Raw genomic sequence first — 23,938 nt, forward strand, 5'->3', positions numbered from 1 at the left:
CATTCACCTGCACTCTCTTCCTGCTTCTGTACTCACTGGCACGTGGCAGATCACCTTTGAGGGCCTGTTCTATAATCTTTTGTCCTGCTTCTGAAACTCTGCCTGTTTGACCTCAGCCCTTTTCCTGCCAATGCCATTGTTTCCAATATGGACCACAACGTCTCCTGTTCCCCTTCCCATCCCACAATGTCCTGCTCCCATTCAATTATATATTTTACCTGGGCACCAGGGAGGCAATACACCATTGGGAACTCATTTTTGTGGTTGAAGAGATGCCTGTCTATTCCCCTGACTATCAAATCTCCAATAGTCCCCCAGAGCTACACTCTCTTGTGCCCCACTGTGCAGCCCAGACTCCCACAGTACCTGCATTTGCTTCTGACTGCAAGCCCCCGAGCTAACTTCACCCGGACTGTTATTCAACACTGAAAACCGGTTTGTGAGTGAAAATAGGAGTCAATCAGAGAAACATGGATGTAAAACCGCATGGGAGATAATTTTGGTCTCAGACCAAATTTACTGACCATTATTACTGATATTGTCATTTTATTACATATAAAGAAGAATGAATCCGCTCGCTTTCTGATGTGCTGCAGCACTTTACCCAGCACGGAAGCATTCGGAATAGGATTGAGTGATTAAACACCGACAATCAGATGGATTCAATCCCAGTTAATGTGGTTCACAAGAGCGGTTCATGGTGGAGCGGCGCTCACTTTTTTAAACTGACTTCACCGATACAGAGAGGAGAATGTGAGATCCATGAACACTCCGAGCGGGGAGATTCCCGAGACGGGCCGGTCACCATTCCCGCTGGCGGTCGGCACCAGCCGGGCTACAGCTGGACCGGTAACCCCATTGGGACAGGCCCGGAGCAGCAACAGGTCACCTCACACATTAGAGCAGCAGTTGGTTTAAATAATAACACATTGAGGTAATTATATGTAACACGTTAATATGAAATCATTCTCCATTCCGCATAAATACCGTGATTGTTATTCACCCGGTAGAATTCCCTTCATCCCTTACACACACTAAAGCTGAAATTTAATATCAGTGATCGGCCCCAGAATGGTTCCAGTGGCTCCCCCCGGTACTGCAGCTATAATGATCTCACTCTGAACAGAGATTCAGTCTTTGGTTTATTCACTTTAACAGCATCCCCGAGTGTTCCTCTCCCTGGACTATACAGGGGTAGAGAGCCGATCCACGGACAATTCCCCGTTAGTTGGCGGCCTATATGACTGGGTCTGGTGAAAAAGGAGACACAGACTAAACTGTCGCTCAGGTCCATTTGTGTTTCCCGATATCACATCTGACAACTTCTGCCTCCAATGTAAAATATCCGTAACAGAACAGCGGGATTTACAATCACAGGGTGAATGAAACTTGCTTTCACACAACTGTGTAATCTCCCGAATATAAAGAAAGGCGGAACAAGAGCCTGCAACCCAATTGACCCTTTCGAGTCAATACTAAATGTGATGTGATAATTAGGACAGCTCCACACAGAGAAAGGGAACGTAGTGAGTGAGAATAAAATAAGAATTCCGGCTGCTCAGAAATTTGGAGAAACTGTGACAGGTAAGGACACCAACAGACTCATTTGGAGCCGGACACTGCAGTGCTGGTGTGTCAGAGACACGGAGCAGAATGGCGGAGGGGCAACTGAGAGACCAAAGGTTCCAGTAAACCAGTGTCAAGAAGTAAACACAGGTCGAGATAGGGATTCCAAACGCTCCCCCTGACAGACAGACTCTATTGACCTGACTGCAGAGGGTGTAGATGCATTTTGACAGAACCAAGGGTTCGGGACCTCTTGTGTCCAAGTGTTCCACTGGAGTTTATCCAGCGGACCGGGGCCGTTTTCTAGTACAGATCACTGGGATGGTTCTTCAACCTACAGGTAATGCCTCCAGCGCCGTCCCCAGAGTCTCAGAGATTCCCATTTCGACATAAGACAGGACACCTGCCTTCAGCGCGGTGGATGCTGTGACACAGAGTCCCTGGCAGGGTGTCATTCTTCTTGATGCTCTAGAAGATTAAATCCAGCACCATTTACCAGACTCACGCACCACCAACAAAGACATTGAAAATACACGGCCCCATGTTCGGGGGTTTAATAGAAGTATTCCCATCTTGGGATTGATTGCCCCACTGTTGCTATGTCACAGTCTGTCAGTGCTCTTACCCTGAGTCCTGCCTTCGTGAAACCGGTTCCCCTTTTGCCCGAAATCCGCAACGTAACTTGGCCGTGGATCTTGTACATGGAGCAGAGGGACTGCTTCTACTGCATGTCTCGGAGGTCAGAACAATGAAGTAGAACATGCAGCACACCGGTATGATTCGGCCACTTTCCTGCCATACTCTCTCATCCCATTCGCTCTGCCCAGCACCGTTTATTTATCTCATAAACTCTTTAATGTCAGTGTATGTCTGCCGTATGCCATTAAATGATCGTGAAGAGAAAGCCCATGGAAAGGCTTTCCCAGTCTTCCTCCTTCTTTTACCATTCCCTGAAATCGGCCTCTATCGGTTGTGCCACTCTGTCATGATCTTATTAAATCCTCCTGCACCTTTACCCCCCTTATCACCCCTGCCTGCTCCAGATTCTCTGTTTCCATCTTTCTATTGTCCTGTCGCTCTCTCTCTCTCTCTCCTTTCCTTTGATTGGTGTTCTGGTTGTCAACCACTCTAGTGAATTGTTTTCACTGGCATTCTACCTATCTATCTTTCTCTCTATCTGTCGCTCTATCTATCTATCTATCTATCTATCTATCTATCTATCTATCTATCTATCTATCTTTCTATCTTTCTATCTCTCTCTCTCTCTCTCTCTCTCTATCTATCTATCTATCTATCTATCTATCTATCTATCTATCTATCTATCTATCTATCTATCTATCTATCTATCTATCTATCTATCTAGCTATCTATCTATCTATCTGTCTGTCTTTCTCTCTCTCTATCTATCTATCTATCTATCTCTCTCTCTATCAATCCATTCCTCTGATTAGGGTACAGGTTTCTCACGTTCTCTAGATCTTTGGTTTCAATCTCCTCTCTCTGTTTCTATGTCCCTCCCTCTCTCTGTCTCTCTCGCTCTCTTTGGCGCTCTCTCTGCATTTTAACATTTCTCTCTCTCTATGTCTCTTTCTCTCCAACGTTCTCTCTATCCCTTTGATTCTTGTACAGGGCCGCCTCATGCTGTAGTTCATTGCGTTCACTCTCCTCATCTCTGTCTGTGTCTCTGTCTGCATTGCACTCTCTGCCTGTGTCTCTCTATATCTATCCGTCTCTGTCTGTCTGTCTCTCTCTCTGTCTCTCCATCCCTCTGATAAAAGTACAGTGTCACTACATGCTCTAGATCAAAGCTTTCATTCTCCTCTCTGCGTCAATCTCCAGTGCCACTCACTCCCACCGCTTACTGTTTCTCACATATTCTCTGTTGTACCCTGAGCTCCGGGAAGTTCAGGCTCCAATATTTAAACCAATATGTTTAAATAGGTTCATGTTTATCTAAATACTCTTATGTGAGTTTCACCGATGGGCAGTTCTACTCAGATATTGTTTTGGTAAAACATATGGTCGATTCGCATTGTTTAATTAAGGTTAAATAATTTCATGAATGTTTTTTTAGATAATACATAGCCAAGAACATATAATGCTGGTTCATTACATCTATTTCTCCATACAATAAGCGAGTACTGAAATGTCTATATTTGCTGTTGTGTTGAAGAGACTGAGAGGCGCATGACTGTTAATGTAGTTCCATTTACGGACGGAATCCCCATAAGCAGAATAGCAATCACTAGCTGAATACAATTTCACAACCCTGAAATAAAAATAAATAATCACTGCTTCAAAGTTAATTAAATGACCCTTTAATTAAACATTTAAAAATAGATTTAATTTTTTGAATAATAAATGTGAAAAAATTTTACCGGGACAAAAGTAACCTGAACTAATTTTAAAAGTAAGTGAATGTTTAAATCATTAAAAACATTCTTTTAACATTTATATCTAAAAGAAGGACGTACGCCTACTTTTGCCAGGCGAAAGGGTTTGGTGGGTATTCACTGGGCAGTAGTGCAGCAAATAGCCCAAATCTGCTCCACCAAAAGTGAATTTGTATCGGCTGGGGACGATCTGTCCAGAAGAAACTTGACAGACCGCAAGTTCTGAGTTATCACGCATCAGTACCTCTCCATGTTGAACACCACTTGGAAGAAGCACTGAGAGTAACAAGCGCACAGAATAGACACTGGGTGGGGGACTTCAATGTCCATCACCACAAGTGGCTCGGTAGCACCACAACTGACCGAGCTGCCTGACTCCTGAAAGACACCTTTGTCAGTCAGGGCCGGCGACAGTTAGTGAGAGAACCAATAGGAGTGCAAAACCCACCTGACCCTGTCCTCACCAATCTCTCTGTCGCAGATGCATCAGTCCATGACAGTATTGGTAGACGTGACAACTGCAGTCATTGTGGACATGAAGTCCAGTCTTCATACGGAGGACACCCTCCATCGTGTTCTGTGGCACTACAACCATGCTAAAAGTGATAGATTCAGAACAGATCTATCATCTCAAAATTGGACATCCGTGAGGTGCTGTGGACCTTCAGCAGCAGCAGGATTGTATTCCACCAAAATCTGTAACCTCATGGCCTGGTATATTCCTCATGTTAACATTGCCACCAAGCGAGGAGACCAACCCTGGTTCAATTAGGTGTGTAGAAGAGCATGCCAGGAGCAGCACCAGCCATACCGAAAAAAGGGTGCCCACCTGGGGAAACTGCAACACAGGACTCCATGCAGGCTAAAAAGTGGAAACATAGAAACATAGAAGATAGGAGTAGGAGTAGGCCATTCGGCCCCTCGAGCCTGTTCTGCCATTTAATGCGATCTTGGCTGAACATTCAAATTCAGTACCCTGTCCCTGCTTTCTCCCCACATCACTTGATCCCATTAGTCTTAAGAAATATATCCAACTCCTTCTTGAATATATTTAATGAATTGGCCTCAACTGCCTTCTGTGGTAGAGAATTCCACGGGTTCACCACTCTCTGGGTGAAGAAATTCCTCCTCATCTCACTCCTAAATGGCTTACCCCTTATCCTTAGTCTGTGACGCCTGGTTCTGGACTCCCTCGCCATCGGGAACAACCTTGCTGCATCTAATCTATCTAGTGCTGTTGGAATTTTATAAGTTTCAATAGATCCTCTATCATTCTTCTAAATTCTAGCGAATATAATCCTAATCGACACAATCTCTCTTCATACGTCATTCCTGCCATCCCAGGTATCAGTCTGGTGAATCTTCGCTGCTCTCGCTCCATGGCAGAACATCCTTCTTCAGATAAGGCGACTAAAACTGCACACAATACTCAAGTTGTGGTCACACCAAGGCCCTGTAAAACCGCAGCAAGGCATCCTTGCTCCTGTACTCGAGTTCTCTCGCTATGAGGGCCAACATATAATTTGCATTCTTAACCGTTTGCTGCACCTGCATGATTACCTTCAGCGACTGGTGCACAACGACACCCAGTCTCTTTGCACTTCCCCTTTTCCCAATCTATTGCCGTTCAGATAATAATCTGTCTTCCTGTTGTTGCCACCAAAGTGGGTAACCTCACATTTATCCACATTATACTGCAGCTATAGAAAGGGCTTACTAATCCCACAATCAATGGAACAGATCAAAGCTAGGCAGTCCTGCCACATCCAGTGGTGTAATATTAAACAACTAAAGGGAGGAGGAGGTTCTGTAAATATCCCCATCCTCAATGATGGTGGAGCCCAGCACGTGAGTGCAAAAGACAAGTCTGAAGCGTTTGCCACAATCTTCAGCCAGATATGCTGAGTGGATGATTCATTTCGGCCTCCTCCTGAGGTCGCCACCATCACATAAGCCAGTTTTCAGACAATTCGATTAATTCCACTTGATATCAAGAAATGGCTGAGCGCACTGGATACAGCAAAGGCTCTGGTCCCCGACCACCTCCCAGCTCTCGTGCTGAAGAATTGTGCTCCAGAACTTTCCGCGTCTGTAGCCAAGCTGTTCCAGTAGAGCTAAAACACTGGCGTCTATCAGACAATGTGGTTAACTACCCAGGTATCTCCTGTCCAGTAAAAGCAGGACTAATTCAATCCGGCCAATCACAGCCCATCAGTCTGCTCGTAATCATCAGCAAAGTGATGGAAGGTGTCATCGAAAGTGATAACAATCGGCACTAACTCACCAAATACCAACCCGCTGATGCCCAGTTTGTGCTCTGCCAAGACCACTCAGCTCCAGACCTCATTACAGCCTCGGTCCAAACATGGACAAAGGAGCTGAATTCCAGAGGTGAGGTGAGAGTGACTGCCCTTGACATCAATGCAGCATTTGAACTGGGCACAACCATCTACAGCTGTTTCATCAATGACCTTCCCCCCAACACAAGGTCAGAAATGGGGATGTTCGCTGATGACTGCAGTGTTCAGAGCCATTCACAACTCCTCAGATAATGAAGCAGTCCATGCTAGCATGCAACAAAATCTGGACGATTTTCAGGCTTAGGCTGATAAGTGGCAGGTAACATTTACGCTACACAAGTGCCAGGCAATGACTAGCTCCACCAAGCGAGAGCCTAACCACAGCCCCTTGTCTTTCAACGGCACTACGATTGCTGAATCCCCCATCAACATCCTAGGGGTCCCCATTGACCAGGAACTTAACTGGACCAGCCACATCAATATTGTGGCAACAAGAGCTGGTCAGCGGCTATGTATTCTGCGGCGAGTTTCTCACCTCCTGACTCCCCAAAGCCTTTCCACCATCTACATGGCACAATTAAAGAGTGTGATGCAATACTCTCCACTTGCCTGGATGAGTGCAGCACCAAAATCACTCAAGATGCTCGACACAATCGTTTCACCCCTCAACAAAAACACACCCATTTCCCATCAATACTCGACTCACGAATTGAAATTAATCAGTAGTTTTTATTCAACGTCCGCAAAAAGATAGGACTTGCTGTGAAATTCACTCTCGTTGATGCAGCACTTGGTTATTAAAGGATATTCAGCTGCCAAGGGCTTAAGTTCTGGAATCATCCACAAGATGCACTGCAGCAACTCACCAAGGCTTCTTTGGTAGCACCTCCTAAACTCGCAACCTCTTCCACCTAGAAGGACAAGGGCAGCAGGTGCATGGGAACATCACCACCTCCAAGTTCCCCTCCAAGTCACACTCCATTCTGACTTAGAAGTATATCGCTGATCCTTCATTGTTACTGTGTCAAAATCCTGGAACTCCCTACCTAACAGCACTGTGGGAGAACCTTCACCACACGGACTGTAGCGGTTCAAGAATCCTGCTCACCACCACCTTCTGAATGGCAATTAGGGATAGGCAATAAATGCTGGCCTTGCCAGTGACGCCTACATCCCATAAATGAATAATAATAATTTGGTTTACGGAGTGATTCCAGAACTTAGGCCCTTGGCAGCTGAATATCCTTTAATAACCAAGTGCTGCATCAACGAGAGTGAATTTCACAGCAAGTCCTATCTTTTTGCGGACGTTGAATAAAAACTACTGATTAATTTCAATTCGTGAGTCGAGTATTGATGGGAAATGGGTGTGTTTTTGTTGAGGGGTGAAATTCTATAGCAAGCTGGTGTGTCTGACTAAATATTTCATTATTTACATTATTTCAGTAGACATAAAATCAGTCAGGTTCTGGACAGGGCGTGCGATCCGCCCATCAGATTAATACCCAGAGGGAGAGGTTGAAGTTTCACCAGAAATGTACTGGACAGACATTATATAGTTACAGGGACACAGGAAGCAGGCAGAAATCTCACCTGAAATGTAACGGGCATTGTAAGGCAAAGGGGATTATTCTACACCAGCTACAAGGGGGGCTGGGGGTTAGGAAGGAGAGGGGACTTTCTCGCTGGCAAGCGCGCAAAAAGAACACTGTTCAATCTTTTAATATATTCGCTTAACATCATTCTTTTAATATAAAAGCAAAGTACTGCAGATTCTGGTAATCTGAAATAAAAACAGAAAATGCTGGAAACATTCAGCAGGTCATAGAATCTTAGAAACATAGAAATTTACAGCACAGAAGGAGGCCATTTGGCCCATCTTGTCCGTGGTGGCGGACAAACAGCTATCCAGCCTAATCCACTTTCCAACACTTGGTCCATAGCCGTGCATGTTACCGCACTTCAATTGCATATCCAAGTACATTTTAAATGTGATGAGTGTTTCTGCCTCTACAACCCATGGGCCCTGACAACATCCCGTCAATCATGCTGAAGACTTCTGCTCCAGAACTAGCCGGACCTCTTGCCAAGCTGTTCCAGTACAGCTACAACACTGGCATTTATCCGACATTGTGGAAAACTGCCCAGGTATGACATGTCCACAAAAGCAGGACAAATAAAACCCGGCCAAATACTGCCCCATCAGTCTACTCTCAATCTACAGCAAGGTGATGGAAGGTTTCATCAACAGTGCTATCAAGTGGCATCTACTCACCAATAACCTGCTCACTGATGTACAGTTTGTGTTCCGTCAAGACCACTTGGTACCGACCTCATTACAACCTTAGTCCAAACATGGATAAAGGAGCTGCATTCCAGAGGTGAGGTGAGAGTGACTGCCCTTGACATCACGACAGCATTTCACCGAGTGTGGCATCAAGGAACCCTAGTAAAACTGCAGTCAATGGGAATCAGGGGGATAACGCTCCACTGGTTGGAGTCATACCTAGCACACAGAAAGATGGTTGTGGTGATTGAAAGTCAATCATCACAGCCCCAGGATATTGCTGCAGGTGTTCCTCAGGGCAGTGTCCTAGGCCCAACAATCTACAGCTGCTTCATCAATGAACTTCACTCCAACACAAGTCCAGAAATGGGGATGTTCGCTGATGACTGCACATTCAATGGCAATACCATCGCGGAACCCCCCACCATCAACATCCTGGTGATCACCATTGACCAGAAACCTAACTGGGCCTACCACATAAATACTATGGCAACAAGAGCAGGTCAAAGGCTAGGTATTCTTCGGCGAGTGGATCACCTCCTGACTCCCCAAAGCCTTTCCACTATCTACAAGGCACAAGTAAGGAATGTGATGGAATACTCTCCACTTGCCTGGGTGAGTGCAGCTCCAACTCAAAAAGCTCGACACTATCCAGGACAAAGCCGCCCATTTAATTGACACCCCATCCACCACCTTAAATACTCACTGTCTCCACCACCAGCGTACCGTGGCTGCAGTGTGTACCATCTGCAAAATGCACTGCAGCAACTCTCCAAGGCTTCTTCATCAGCACCTCCCAATCCCGCAAACTCTTCCACCTAGAAGGACAAGGACAGCAGGCGCATGGGAACACCACCACATCCAAGTTCCCCTCCAAGTTACACACCATCCTGAATTAGAAGCATATCGTTGATCATTCATTGCTACTGGGTCAAAATCCTGGAAATCTCTACCTAACAACACTGTGGGAGTACCTTCACCACACGGACTGCAGCGTTTCAAGAAGGTGGCTCACCACCACCTCCTCAAGGACAACTAGGTATCTGCAATAAATGCTGGCCTTTCCAGCGACGCCCAGAGCCGATAAGCAAATAAAAATAACCCATTGATGCAGTGAGTGCCAGACCACCACCACCCTCGGGGTGAAAACATATCTCCTCAAATCCCCTCCAAATTTACTACCGATTACTTTAAATCAATGTCCCCCTGGTTATCGAACCCTCTACTAAGGGATATAGGTCCGTTCTATCCATTCTATCATGGCCCCTCATAATTATAGAAAACTCAATTAGGTCTTCCCTCAGCCTGCTTTGTTCCAAAGAAAACAACCCCAGCCTATCCAATCTTTTTTCATAAGCAAAATTCCACAGCCCAGGCAAGATCCTCGTAAATCGCTTCTGCACCCACACTGGTGCAATCACATTCTTCCTCTAATGTGGTGAGCAGAATTGCAACAGTATTGTAGCTGCGGCCTAGCTAGTGTTTCGTTCAATTCAAGTATAACCTCCCTGCTCTGATATTATTTGCCTCGGCGAATAAAGGCAAAATCCCATATGCCTTCTTCACCAATTATCCACCAGTCCTGCTACCTTCAGGGATCTGTGGACATGCACTTTAAAGTCCCTCTGATCCTCTGCACTTCTCAGTGTCCTACCATGTATTGTGTATTCCCTTGCCTTGTGAGCCCTCCCCAAAAGCATTACCACATACTTCTCCGGATTGAATTCCATTTGCTACTGTTCTGCTCACCTGACCAGTCCATTGATATCTTCCTGCAGTCTGCAGCTGTCTTATTCATTATCAACCAAACTGCCATTTTTTGTATCATCTGCAAACTTCTTAATCATACTTCCTACGTTCAAGTCCAATTGATTGATATATGCAACAAAAAGCAAAGGGCCCTGTACTGAGCCCTGCGGAACCCCACTGGAAACAGCCTTCGAGTCACAAAACACCCTTCGACCATTACCCTTTGTTTCCTGCCTCTGAGCCAAGTTCAGATCCAAATTGCCACATTGCCTTGGATTGGCTTTTACTTTCGCGACCTTGCTAAAACCCAATAGACTACATCAAATGCACCACACTCATCGAATCTCAGGTACTCAGGTATCATCTGTGGAGAGAGAAACAGAGTTAACGTTTCAGATCGATGACATTTCATCAGAGCTAGAAACTAGTATACATGTAACAGTTTTTAAGCAAGTACAGAGACAATGAAAGGGAGAGGGGAGGAAAGACCAAAAGGATGGAAAGCAGGAGTGATTAAATGACAAATTGGATGATGGTGCGAGGCAAAAGAGGTCATAATGGAACAAGTATAGAAACAAAAGATGGGTCTAGATGAGCTGACAATGAGAAAAGCAGAATAATTACCAGCAACTGCTGTGCAAAAACTGGGAGCAGTGGTTATGATCTGAAAACGTTTAACTCACTGTTGAGTCCTGAAGGCTCTAAAGTGCTGAATCGAAAGATCAGATGCTGTTCCTCGTGCTTCCATTGAGCTTCACTGGAACAGTGTAGGAGTCCGAGGACAGTGAGGTCAGAATGGAATTGGGGCGGAGAATTAAGATGACAGGTGACTAGAAGCTCAGGATCAAGCTTGCGGACTGAATGGAGGTGTTCCACAAAACGATCACCCAATCAGCGTTTGGTCTCCCTAATGAAGAGTGAGCCCAAAATACAGTGTACTAAATTCAAAGAAGGAGCAGTAAATTCTAGGCACCACAATTTAGGAAGGATGTGAAGGCTTTAGAGAGGGTACAAGAGAGAGGCACTCGAATAGAAACATAGAAACATAGAAGATAGGAGCAGGAGTAGGCCATTCGGCCCTTCGAGCCTGCTCCGCCATTCAATGACATCATGGCTGATCATCCAAATTCAGTACCCTGTCCCTGTCTTCTCCCCATACCCCTTGATCCCTTTAGCCTTAAGAAATATATCCAGCTCCTTTTTGAATATATTTAATGAACTGGCCTCCACCGCCCTCTGTGGCAGAGAATTCCACAGGTTCACCACTCTCTGGGTGAAGAAATTCCTCCTCATTTCAATCCTAAATGGCTTACCCCTTATCCTTAAACTATGATCCCTGGTTCTGGACTCCCCGGCCATCATAAACATCCTTCCTGCATCTAGTATGTCCAGGCCTGACAGAATTTTATAGGTTTCAATGAGATTCCCTCTCAATCTTCTAAACTCCGGTGAATATAAGCCCAATCGACACAATCTCTCCTTGTACCTCATTCCTGCCATCCCAGGTATCAGTCTGGTGAATCTTCGCTGCACTCCTTCCATGACAAAAACTTCCTTCCTCAGGTAAGTCGACCAAAACTGCACACAATACTCAAGGTGCGGTCTCACCAAGGCCCTGTACAACTGTAGCAAGACATCCTTGTTCCTGTACTCGAACCCTCTTGCTACGAAGGCCAACATACCATTTGCCTTCTTAACCGCCTGCTGCACCTGCATGCTTACCTTCAGCGCCTGGTGCACAAGAACACCCAGGTCTCTTTTCACTTCCCCTTCTCCCAATCTATTGCCATTCAAATAATAATCTGCCTTCCTGTTTTTGCCACCAAAGTGGATAACCTCACATTTATCCATATTATAGTGCATTTGCCATGTTTCTGCCCAATCACCCAATCTGTCCAAATCGTACTGGAGTTTCTCGACGTCCTCCTCACAGCTTACCCTCCCACCCAGCTTTGTGTCGTCTGCACATTTGGAGATATTACATCCAATTCCCTCGTCTAGATCATTAATATATATTGTGAACAGCTCGGAACCTAGGATCGATCCTTGCGTACCCCACTAGTCACTGCCTGCCACTCGGAAAACAACCCGTTTATTCCAACTCTCTGCCTTCCAGGGCTGAGAGATTACAATTACGTGGATAGACTGGAGAAGCGTGGCTAGTTCTACTGCGAGCAGATAAGACTAAGATGAGTTTAGATAGTGTAAATGAAGAGAAATGATTACCAATGGCAGAACTATCGATAACCAGAGGTAAGCTGGTTGGCAAAAGAATCAGGGGTGACATGAGGCAACACTTTTTAAGCAACGACTGGTTAGGATTTGAAATACACTTCCTGATAGGGTGGTGGATATAGATTCTACAGTAGCCTTCAAACCGGATAGTGATACATACTTGAAGGGAAAAATAAATGTAGGGATATGGGGCAAGAGCGGGGGAATGAGACTAACTGGATATCTCTTAAAAAGAGCGGACACAGACACTACGGTCCAAATGGCCGCCTTCTGTACTGTACTATACTTTGATTCTATAAATCGCTGTTTCACCTGGAAAGTGTGTTTGGGACCCTGGATGGTGGGAATGGAGGAGTTAAAAGGGCAGGTATTTCATGTCCTCCGTTTGCATTGCAATGTATCGTGGGATAGGGAGGGGGTGTTGTAGCTGATTGAAAAGTGGACCAGGGTGTCGCAGAGGGAACACTCCCTTTGGAATGACGAAAGGGGAGGAGAGGGGTAGATCTGTTTGGTGGTCGCATCACACTGGAAGTGGTGGAAATGGCAGAGGATGATCCGTTGCATGTGGAGGCCGGTGGGGTGGAAGGTGAAGACAAGGGGATCCCTATCATGGCTCTGGGAGGGAGGGTAAGGGGTGAGATCAGAAGTGCAATTAATGGGATGGACACGGTCCAGGGCCCTGACAACCACTGTGGAGGGGAATCTGCGGTTGAGGAAAAAGGAAGACATATCAGAAACAATGGTATGGAAGGTGTCAAGTTCAGAATCGATGCGACAGAGATGGAGAAACTGGAAGAGTGGAATATAGTTTCTACAGGAAGCGGGATGGGAGGAACTGAAATCAAGGTAGCTGTGGGACTCACTGTGCTTATAGATGATATTGGTCAACAGCCTATCCCCAGAAATGGAGATAGAGAGGTCGAGGAAGGGAAGGGAAGAATCGGAGATGAAGCATATGAAGGCCAGGAAGAGGTGGAAATTGGAAGCAAAGATGATGGTATTTTCCAGTTTGGGGCAGAGCAGGAAGTGTCACCAATACTGTCATCAATATACCGGAAATAGAGGTGAAGAAGGGGACCTGACTAGAACCGGAAAAAAGAATGTTCCACGTGTCCCACGAAAAGGCAGGCATAGCTAGGACCTATACGGTTTCCATAGGAACACCCTTTATTTGCAGGAAGAGAGTGGAGTCAAAGGAGAAGTTGTGTAATGTAAGGCTGGTGGATGGAGAATGCTTGGGTCTCCGCTCAAGGAGGAAGCAGAGGATCCTTAGGCCATCCTGGTGGGGGATGGAGGTGTAGAGGGACTGGGTGTCCATGGTGAAAAGGAGATGGTTAGTGCCAGGAACAGTGGCGGAGGGCGTCGACCTGAAACATTAACTCTTTTTCATTCCACAGCTGCTGCCTGACCTGCTGAGTACTTCCGGCATTTTCTGTTTTTAACATCCTTTTAACCCTGGATATAAATATCATGTTAAATGTAGACAACTCAATAGTCTCGAAGAGAGTTCTTCCATTATGTCTGAGCACTGTAGATGTTACAGTTTGAAATGTGTTGCCCTTTTAAAACTCTTTCTACATCCTGATTACAATCAGTGTATTAACTGAGAGAGCGTGTGGTTTACAGCATTTACTGTCAGTCACAGACTGCAAGGTCTTTAACCGAATGTTAAACAAGCCGTTAAACACACAGACAAAAACTGGCCTGAAACATTCAGACCTATTGTACAGTGGCCTTTATATCATGTTAGAAAATGACAGGGATAACCAGCTGAAATATCTACTTAAAGTTTCTGTTCTCCTCTCGGGATATAAAGGGGCCGTTTAAAAGGACCTCAGATAATCAGTTGTGCGGGTATTGATAGTGTTGTGTTTGGACTCGGATTTGTGTGTCTCATTATTATAGATTCCGGTGGATTCTCCACAATCCCAAATCAGTCTCATTGTTAGAAGAATCCGAGGAATATGGAGCATTTCACGGCGATGTTCTACAGAGATACTCAAATGATCTGATTTGCATTTCAGAGAGGGCAACCACTCCAACAGGGGACCTTTATCAAGCAGTTGGGTTGACCTTCAGTCTGAATGTGATCTGAAGCACAGAATGTTTAGTTTTGCTCGTATCAGTTATTAGGAACGTGGTAACAGGGCACTTAGAACATCGAAATATGATTAGGCTGAGTCAACACTGTCTTATGAAAGGAAAATCGTGCTTGACCAATCTGTTACAGGTTCTTGAAGATGTAACTAGTCGGATGGATAAGGGGGAACTACTGGATGAGGTGCAATTCGATTTTCAAAAAGCTATCGATAAGGTGCCACACAAGAGGTTATTAAACAAAATTAGGACTCATGGGATAGGGGGTAGTATATTAGCATGGATTGAGGATTGGTTAATGGACAGAAAACTGAGAGTAGGAATAAACGGGACTTTTTCGGTTTGGCAGGCTGTAACTAGTAGGGTACCACGAGGATCAGTGCCTGGGCCTCAGCTGCTTAAAATCTATATTTATGACTTAAATGAAGGGACTGAGCAAAACGTATACAAGTTTGCTGATGATAAAATGATCAGTGGGAACTTTAGCTGTGAGGAGGAAGCGAAGAGGCTGCAGAGAGATATAGACAGGTTGATTGAGTGGGTAAGAACTTTGCAAATGGAATACAATGTGGGGAAGTGTGAAGTTATCCACTTTGGTAGGAAAAACAAAAAAGCTGAATATTTTTTGAATGGTGAGAGACTGGGAAATGTTTGCATTCAGAGGGACCTGGGTGTCCTTGTACATGAATGACAGAAATTAAACATGCAGGAAAAGCAAACAATTAGGGAAGCAAATAGTATGTTAGCTTTTGTTACAAAGGGCTTAATGTATAACAGTAAATAATTCTTATTACAATTATACAGGGCATTAGTGTGGCCACACCTGGAGTACTGTGAACAGTTCTGGTCTCCTAACCTAAGGAAAGACATACTTGCCTTCGAGGGAGTGCAACGAAGGTTCACTAAACTGGTTCCTTGGAATATGGGATCGTCCTATGAGGAGAGATTGGTAGACTAGGATTATATTCCCAACAGTTTAGCAGAATGAGAGGGGATCTAATTGAAACATATAAAATTCTTCAGGGGCTTGACAGGTGTAAATCTGATAAAATGATTCCCCTGGCGGGGTCACAGTCTCAAAATAAGTGGTCGGCTATTTAGAACTGAGATGAGGGGAAAATTCTTCACTCAAAGGTTTGTGAATCTTTGGAATTCTCGACCCCAGAGCGCTGTGGCTGCTCAGACGTTGAGTATGTTCAAGATGGAGGTCAATATTTTTGGGAAACTAAGCGAATTAAGGGATATGGGGTAGTTCGGGAAGGTGGAGTTGATGAAGAAGATCAGCCAGGATCTTGTTGAATGACGGAGCAGGCTCGAAGAGCCAAATGGCCTTCTCCAGCTCCTATTTCTTATGATATTTTGGTGCTTCGAATAGCGGGTGCCTGCTCTATGGGTATTTAGTTCTTATTATTAAATTGTGAGGGACAATTCCGTGCAGTGATTCGGCTCGTGTCCTTTTTTGATTAGTTCTTGTTAGATTGTGAGTGACGGTTCAGTGCACTGATTCAGCTCCTGTCTCTTTAGTTCATTCTGCATCGGTTCCATTATGTTCTAAAAGACAATTTTAAACATATCGGTTCACTCAATGCTTGGATAATTTTCCTTTGTTTATACAGTGATTGCCAATTGAAGTTCGATTCACAAATCGGGTCACCTTTTAGAGAGCGGGTGTCCAATGAACGATCTCTGTAGTTGTCTCTCGAGGCTTATCTCATTTGTCTGCCATTGAACACCTGCTCTGATTTTTCCTTTTGGCGGAATGATGCTGAATTTCGACAAGTAGTTCAATATTACATCGCACCACCGAACTCATTTCCTCTCCACCCCGATTTAAACATTCCGAAAGGACTGTTCCCTCCATGACACCCTGGTCCACTCTTCTATCACCCACAACACCGGCTGCAGTTCCCACGGCATCATCCCAAGCAAGCACATTAGATGCAGCATCTACTCTTTCACCTCATCCCTTCCTACCGTCCCGGGCCCGAAATCCTCCTTCCACGTGAAACAGCGATTTACTCCTTTTAATTTAGTCTGCTGCATTCACTGCTCACGATGCAGTCTCCTGTACATTTGGGGGACCAAACACAGGTTGGGTGATCGCTTTGCTGAACATTTCCATTCAGTCTGCAATCATGGCCCTGAGCTTCTGGTCACATGTCATTTTAATTCTCCGCCTCACTCCCACTCTGACCTCTCTGACCGTGACCTACTGCACTGTTCTAATGAAGCTCAACCGAAGCTCGAGGATCAGCACCAGATATTTCGATGAGGTACTTGACAACCTTCCGGACTCAACATCGAATTCATCAATTTCAAATCATAACCACTGCTCCTATTTTTTCAGACAGTGGGTGCGGGTAATGAATCTGTTGTCCATTTAAACATTCCTGCCTTCCACCTTATCACACAGCTTCTCTGTTGTTATATCCCCGCCAACTTTCCTTACCTTGAGGTGGTTTATATTGTTTGGGGGAATGAGGAGGCCACTTATTCCTTGGATGGTAAGAAACTAAATGGGGTAGAGGACAAAAGCGACCGGGGAATATTGATACACAAATCACTAAATCTAACAACACATTAAGGTCATAACGAGTTTTTACGTGAATTGAGAAGATGCGATTATCAGAAAGATTGGACCGGCCAGAGTTCTGCTCTCTGGAAAAACGAAGACTGAGAGGAGGCAGTTTAGAGATCTTCAAAATTATGAAGGAGTCCGACTGCGTGAATGTGGAGAAACTTATGATGCTTGTGGATGAGTTCATGACAAGGAGTCATTAATATAAAATAGCCTCTAACAGATCAGATAAAGCAGTTAGGTGGATTTATTTTTCACACAGACAGTGGTGAGAATGTAGAACTCGCTGCCACATGGGGTGTTTGATGTAGATAACATTGATACATTCAATGGGAGGCTTGATACTTAAATGAGAGGGAAGGTAACAGACGGGTACGGGGCATGGTGGGATGAGGTCATTAGATTGGGAGGAGGCTTGTGCGTAATTTCCACACCGGCATATTCCTGTTGTGAAAAGCTGCCTTTTTGCTGTGCTGTAGATTCTATTAAGTTATTTGTAATTGTTATCACTGCATGTTCAAGTGGTTTAAAGCCAGGCTTTGAATCAATGCACGCTGTAGAAATACTGCCCAAAAAGTGTTTCTATCCAACACGGCCCCCGTCACAAGGATCACGGTTCTGAATGATTGTTCATTTATCTTCACTGATGATTTACTCTTGGTACATTATGTTCCACATAATTTGTTTATTTGGGTACTTATCATTGCCTGCTAATACATATTTTATTTCCTGAAATTGTTGTTTATTTTTTAACAGTTTTGTTTTGTAGCCCAGCCTGCTCTGACAATTATCACTGACTGTTGTGATTCTACATTCACCCACTGAACAGCGACCTCCATTGTTTATTGCTCAGTTTTGCTGCATTTACACAATGTACAGTGACCCCTTTGTTTATGGCCCAGTTTTGCACTGGAGCTGACCCTGCTCTGACTACTGTCACTGACTGTTGTGATTCTACAGTCACTCACTGTCCAGGGACCACCATTGATGCTTTCGCAGTTTTGCTGCATTGATCCACTGTAAAGCGGCAGTGTGTCTGAGCCATGCCGCTCAGAACTGCTTCAGAGTCGCAGTCCATAACTTTGCAACTTTTTGGGACAAGTTGCCAGATATTTGAGGAAATGTGTTTCAATCACTCAGTGAGACTCTCAGAGAGAAGCAGAGCCCACAGACATATTTACTGGTAATCAGAAGTTGTAAAGTTTCACCATCGATGTACTGTACCAGGGAGAGACACGATGTGTTCCCTGTAAACATAAAGGCAAGTGTTTTATAGACTGTGATCACTTGGAATCAAGGATGACCTTCCATAACCCCAGTGTGTGAAAAGCCGCTCGCAGTCTGCAGAGCCTCAGAGCAGTCGCTGTGTGTTTTGCTGTTCTGATGAACTGGCAGGAAGCACCTGGCTTTGTGGTGATTTCTGTGCTCGTGTTTTGTTGAATGTTCCCGTGTAATGTTGACATACTGTTGCTGGACATTTCATCTGGGGGTTTGAACATAGGCTGCATATCATCCAGCGGGTCAATGTATCAGGAGGAAGCATATCTGGGTAATATCATTTATATCACTGCAAACTCATGACAGCTTAGTGTCTGCAAATAAACTTAGCCCTTATCGCAAAGACTGAATCAGAGTACAAGATGGCCGTAATCTGTGTAAACTTTCCTAAATCTATAACAAAAATGATCAACAGTCAGGATCAATAGACTCTATGTCCAAATCTATCAGTAAATTCAGGAAAAACAGCAGCAGCAATTCACCCTGTAGTTGTGAAGTGAAATAGAAGAATCCAGGAGCGGTTCAGGCTGATTTTTTACCTGTGTATATCGGTCAATGAAACATTAAGGCTCTAAAGAATCTAACACAATCAGGGGGAGTGCAGCCTGTATCACTGTAAATGGGTAACTCGTTCTGATCCAATCCAAAGAGGGGATCCGTAGGTAGACGGTTGTTTGCAGAAACTGTCCATTGTATCTCAATAAATCATTTTAAATGTGTGTCTGATTTCTCCAAGAGTGCATGTAGATCTGGAGAATGAAAAAAGCTTGAAAATTTAATACAGATCAATGAATGGACACAACTGAGGTGTTACTGTAAAGTTACCACGTGTCTAAAACAGGCAAAATATTCATTCCCCGGATGTCACGTGGAATGAAACAACTCACCAGAAATGTACATTTAACTAAAGAATTCCCCAACCCGTATTTTCAACAAGATGAAAATCAGTTAAAACAGGGGAAAGCCCCTCATAACTCTGCCCCCACTCACTGGTTTCTGCAGGTGGATCGGGTCCTGCCCCGATCTGATAGACTGGGCCCCCTGAGGTGAGTTCTGTAGATATCAAACAGACTTACAATACTGTGAGTGTGAGCTCTGGCTGATGGCAGCAACCGGTTGTCACAGTAACTTGAAGCACTCGCGCAGAAAGATGGAGGTGGGAAATATTTGGGTCGCTCTCGTGTATCTCCGAGGAGCCAATCACCTTCCTGCTCTGGTGGGAGTGAAATGCGCCACTTTAAGTGAAGATGGAAACTACAAAAATAGGCAAAGCTTTCTAGCGTGCACATATATCACCGTTCATTTATCGTCACTTGGACAAAACACGTGAATTCTCCACCTAACAGCATCATGGGAAGACCATCACCATAAGGACTGCAGTGGGTCAAGGAGAAGGCCCGCCACCATCTGCTCAAGGCAACGAGTGATGGGCAATAAATAGGAACACAGCACGGGATCAAATGGAAAAGAGCAGCAGGGGAGGATTCTGCAACCCCGCCACACCTACAAACACTCACAAACAAAGAAAAACTGGAAAATACCCTCTGGTCCCTGCAGCATGTCCCACACAAGTGTGATAACTTGTCTGTCACAATAAATACACTTTCCACTGCACCCGCCATCATGTGATCTCCTGGGAGAGGCGAAAAACCAGCAAAAAACCCTGGCCCATTTGGGGGCAATAATCTGGTAAATTCCTCACCTGTGCAATCGAATCTAGTCCAGGAGATCACTCCAGCCTGATAATTCTATACAGTACCAACCTTCTGTACGAAGTTGATCTCCAGCCCTGCCAGAAACAGGTCCAGCTCTCGCTTGAAGGAAGTCAGCGAATCGACGTCCACCGCTGGAGCCAGCAGACGGTTCCAGAGTCTCACTATTCTCTGGGGAATGTCCCACCCCTTGACGTCTCAGCTAGTGCTGGCCTTGTACCTAATATTTACAACTTAAAATTATGCCCCCTGGTCCTACTTAACCAAGTTAAACATCATTTGCCAGTCACAAGCCTAAACCCCCAACACATCAATAGCGGCCTAAAGCAATCGAGCATCATCTGCAGTCCTAACACTTGCAAAAATCTTAATAATATCTGAAAACTTGCAGATCGTGCCCCAAACACCTATATCTAGACCAGTAATTAAAATGGTCAACAACAAAGGTCCCAATACCTATCCCTATGGGATACCACTGGTGACTGGTCTCCAAACAGATCAAAATTAATCTGTAACTACTTTCCGCCTAAGGCCTTTCTGCCAGTTCTCACTGCAGCTCAATATTTTACCAGTAATTCCAAAGGCCTCGATTTGTATGGGCCAGCTCCTAATTTGATTAAATGTTCTCTATTTCGAAACTTGCCTTCTATATGATGTGAACTCTGTCCTAGTCAATAACCGGTACAGCTCCCTCTTGAAAGTATACAATGAACCAGCACCCAACACAGCAGGTTGCAATGTATTCTACAGGCTCACTACTCTCTGGGAAAAGAAGAACCGCCAAACATCCAGTCAATTGCTACCCTTACATCATCTAAACCCATGTCCCCTGGTCCGGTCTGATCTGTTCAACTGAAATAGTCTATCAATAGGCATGCTATCCAGCCTTTTAATTATTTCATAGACATCTATCATGTCATCTCTGAGTGTACGCTGCTCTAAACTGAACAGACCAAGGCCCTTGAGACTATTCCAGTAGCTGATGTTCTTCTTGTAGCTCTGCTGTAGATCTTTGCCAAGGCCACTTCATCACCCACCATGTGGGGGTGGAGCGGAGGAGGGAGGGATTCAAAACTGGGCACAGTACTCCAGATGCATTGGTTGTGATCTTCAAAATTTCCCAGATTTAGGAAAGGTCCCACCGGATTGGAAGATAGCAAATGTAATCCCGCTATTCAAGAAAGGAAGGAGAGTGAAAACCAGGAACTACAAGCCAGTCAGCCTGACATCAGTCATCGGGAAAATGCAGGAATCCATTATTACGGATTTGGTAACAGGGTACTTAGAAAATCAGAATGGGCTGTAATTTGTGACCCTACAGACACGTACGAGGTTTGCATGCGCCCTTCAGGGCCACGCAAATTCTGGGTTTTCATGCGTGAAGCTCAGGCGCGGTAAACTCTGAAATTGTGATATGTCCAGAATTTTCCTAACAGATCCAGCGCATCCCCAGGCAAAGGGAATCCACGGGCGGAAAGTTGGGATATTTGCCCAACTTCTGCCCAGCAAAAGCACATGAAATTCTTGTGCATGTTATATGCAGGTTTCAGGCCTGTTTTACCAGCGTAAGAGTTTAAAAAAGCATAAATATTGTTTTTATCAATCATTTATACATTTACACACCTGTGCAATATGGTAAGTTTATTTTTAGCCCCTTTAAACATTTTAATTATTTTTCAGAAAATGAAATATTTGTTTTAAATATTTAATTAAATGCCATTCTAATTAATTTTAAATATGTATTTTTTATTTATTTGCTGTGTAGATGTATTTTTGGGAGTATCCCCATTCATGTTTATGGGGTTTCCATATATACAGAATCCACATAAGTATGAATGGGATCCCATTCTTTCATTCATTGGGCTGGCCCACGTGATCCCAGGGGCGCTTGCAATCCACGTGCACCCCTGAGGTACGTGAGCCTCTGCCCGTGGGTACCTGGAGAAGTCCAGGACCGTGAATCTCCAAACCTCCCGGACCACCAGGTAAGGGCATTTTATTTGCAGATCAGAGGCCATTCATTGCGGGGAGCCACCGACCATAAATTCAGGGCTCCTATGATTAGGCAACATGGTTTTCTGAAATGTAAATCATGTTTGACAAATTTATTAGACATTTTTGAGGTTGTAACTAGCAGCGTAGGGGAACCAGTGGATACAGTATATTTGGAGTTCCAAAAGGCATTCGATAAGGTTCCAAATAAAAGGTTGTTAAGCAAACTAATGGCACATGGGTTTGGGGGTAAGGTATTAGCATGGATAGAGGATTGGTGAACAGAGAGAAAACAGAACGTAGGGATCAATGGTTCGTTTTCAGATTGTAAGGGTGTAACTAGTGTGGTGTCACAAGGGTCAGTGCTTGGGCCTCAGATACTTACAAACTCAGGAGCTGGAACATAAGTTCGAATTCTTGTAGCAACCCAGATGGAAATTAGGTACCAATAGTAATAAAAACAGAAAGTGTGAGAAACACTCAGCTGGGCAGGAAAATATGTGGAGCGAGAAACCGAGTTAAAGTTTCAGGTCGATGAACTTTCATCAGGTTGCTGTCCCAAGTCATACATTGCAGATTTTATGGAATCCATTGTCAAGGGTGTGGAATCAGGGCACTTAGAAAATCATAACATGATTAGGCAGAGTCAACTTGGTTTTAGGAAAGATTTTGACAAATTCATTAGAGTTTTTTGAGAATGTAACCAGCAGGGTAGATAAAGTGCATGTCGCATATTTAGATTTCCACAAGGCATTCGATAAGGTGCCACATAAAAGGCTATTACAGAAGATACGGGTTCATGGGGTTTAAGGTAATATAGTAGCATGGATAGATAATTGGTTAACGGACAGAACACAGAGGGTGGGAATAAACGGGTCTTTTTCGGTTTGACAGGCCGTAACTGGTGGGGTGCCGCAAGATCAGTGCTGGGGCCTCAGTTATTTACAATCTATATTAATGACCTAGATGAACGGACAGAGTGTAATGTATCCATGTTTTCTGCTGATACAAACCTAGGTGGGACAGTAAGCTGTGAGAAAATCAAGAATGTGAAGAGGGATATAGGTAAACTAAGAGAGTGGGCAGTGAGGGGGCAGATGGAGTATAATGTAGGGAATTGTGTGGTTATTCACTTTGGTAGGAAGAATAGAAAAACAGAATATATTTTAAATGGTGAGAAACTTTTAAATGTTGATGTTCTGAGAAACTTGTGTGTCCTCACTCAAGAAGCACAGAAAGTTAGCATGCAGGTACTGCAAGCAATAGGTAAGGCAAATGTACAGGGTTTTGGTGAGACCACACCTGGAGCACTGTGCAGAGTTAACGTCACCTTATCTAAGGAAGGATATACCTGCCTTGGAGGCGGTGCACCGAAGGTTGATTACTGGGATGAGAGGGTTGTACTATGAAGACAGATGATGTAGAATGGGCCTATACTCTCTGGAGATTAAAAGAATGAGAGGTGATCTCATTGAAACAAAAAAGATTCTGAAGGGGATTGACAGGATAGATCTGCCGCTGCCATGACACAGTTGGAGAGACAGGACTTCCTCGAGATAGGATCACAATCGTGAATAAGTTAATTCTAAGGAAGGAAACAAACAGGGAAATTATACAATAGCAAAATACTACGGATGCTGGAAATCTGAAATAAAAACAGAAAATGCTGGAAAAACTCAGCAGGCCAGGCAGCATCCATGGAGAGAGAAACAGAGTTAACGTTTCAGGTCGAAGACCTTTCATCAGAATTG

This window comes from Somniosus microcephalus, chromosome 30 (genome assembly GCF_052327205.1).
Source record: "Somniosus microcephalus isolate GS21.2 chromosome 30, FLI_Smic_1.0, whole genome shotgun sequence".
Classification (NCBI taxonomy): Eukaryota; Metazoa; Chordata; class Chondrichthyes; order Squaliformes; family Somniosidae; genus Somniosus; species Somniosus microcephalus.